Genomic DNA, 2076 nt, shown 5'->3' with positions numbered 1-2076 from the left:
AGAGAGAGAGAGAGAGCGAGTCTCATCCATCACACGAAACGCGACAACTCGTAGGATGGAGGGAAAGAGGAAAAGGAAAGGAAGAACGATCTCCGCGGTGTCGTCGTCGATGCCGAGCAATCCCTTTTCGACGTTTTGCTCCAGATCCTACAGAGAGCGTAGTTGGAGGTACGACAGCACGGAGGACGGAGCCTAAGGGGGAAAGCGACCAGCCTAGCATCCCAGCTTTCGATGCATCCCATTATGGAAATGCGATCTCGTGCGCGTCTCTTGAAAATTATGTTGATGTTATGCCGCATCTCTTAACGCCGTCACCACCGCCGTCATACCATCATCTTTATCTCTTATTTCTGCCTAACCTTCTGGCCCTTGACTCGTCGTGACAAAGAGACAAAAGTGATCGCCCAATAATCCCCCTATGGTTTATTCGAATTCATAAAATACAATTATCTTTTTTAGAACTGAATCTTTCTACTCTGTTTCTGTCAATTATCTGAGTACTTCCCCTTGTATTCTCATCTCTTTTTCGTTATTTTCTTTATCTTCTAAACCTATCTAAAACTTGATGGGAACCAAATAGAAAGAACAATTAGACTACTAATTGAAGCATTTTACATAATTATTTTGATGGTCCAATAAAATTATTTTCACATGTGACTCCAACTAAATTTTTTAATACTTCAGCAAAATCGTTTTTTTTTGTATACTACATATCATCTATAAACTTATTGTCGTTTCTCCATTATTCTCGCATGATTTCCGAATTACTTCACCTCGTTCCTCAAACGTAATACTCATAATATTTGAGAGCACGTTTTAAATGGAATTATAGCTAGAAATGTGTGGCATCATGACACACGCATTTGCATCATACACGCACGCGAGGAATGAAATACGGTCGCCGCAGTTGCCGTCATCGAGGAAGCGGAGACAGAAAGGTCGAAGAGTAGCTCCACCTTCCATTCTACCTCGGGAATTCCTTGTCAGGGATAACCGGAGGAGGATCCATGAAGGAGCAATGGCGGCCATGCATCATCTGTACGAAAGGACCTGGAACGTTATTCGTCTGGTCGACACTCTCAAAGTGGTTTTGTCAAGGCATGTCGATGAGAACGAATGACGCTTTTCACCGATTTCACTCAGTCTTCCGCGCGAGTAGGATTTTTCCATTTTTCAACAGCTAAGAATTCCCCCCCCTGCTGCCAATTTCTAAATCTCACCGCGACAAATAGTCTTCTGCTCTCAGAATTTAATATATCACGGAAGTATGGACGAAATATTCCGTGGCTATATCGCAAACGACCATTATTTTTATTTAGCCTTAACAAGAAGTTATTGTAACATAAAAATATTCGTTTGGAAAATAAAAAATGTTCTTGTTTTGTTTCATATATATCATATATATCTTTTTTGATGGATTTTTTTGAAAAAATAAAATTTAATAAAAGTATTATAATTTGAATACAGGGTAAATTTTTTGCATTGAGAAAAAGAATTTTGTTAATTTAATAATCAATATCTTTAACAAGCAATCTGTAAATATGTGACAACAAATTGATTGTTGCTAGTCTATTATACCAATCAATTATTAGTAATAGAAGCAAATTAAATATAGAATTTATCTTTTGGGTAGACTCTCTCTTTAGGCTCGTTCACATAAAAATTGGGAATGATCGTGGAGTCTTAAATCGTAAGAAACTGACCAATCACAACAAATGTAGGCAAAATAATTGATTAGATCAATTTTTTACGATTAGAGACTCTATGACCGTCTATTATTTCTATATACAGAGTATCCTGCAATTTTTGACCAAACGTTTTTGTATAGATAGAACGAATTAAATCAAAAAGTCCTCTATCATTTTGAAATTTTTGCAATGGTTAACGAGATATTAATTACTAAAAATATTTGTTTTCAATAATTTTTTATTCAAATACTATCAACTTTATAGAAAAACAGTAACAGAAAAAATTGTTTATTTTCTTTTCATAGAATTTTTTCAGAATTTTTAACAATTTTTAATATTGCATTTTATTGATAACTATTTTTACCAACATGAGAAAATATGCATTAAA

Source organism: Atta cephalotes (assembly GCF_000143395.1).
Source record: "Atta cephalotes unplaced genomic scaffold scaffold00011, whole genome shotgun sequence".
NCBI classification, from domain to species: domain Eukaryota; kingdom Metazoa; phylum Arthropoda; class Insecta; order Hymenoptera; family Formicidae; genus Atta; species Atta cephalotes.
The sequence above is the reverse complement of the archived record's forward strand: the minus strand, read 5'-3'. Positions refer to the sequence as shown.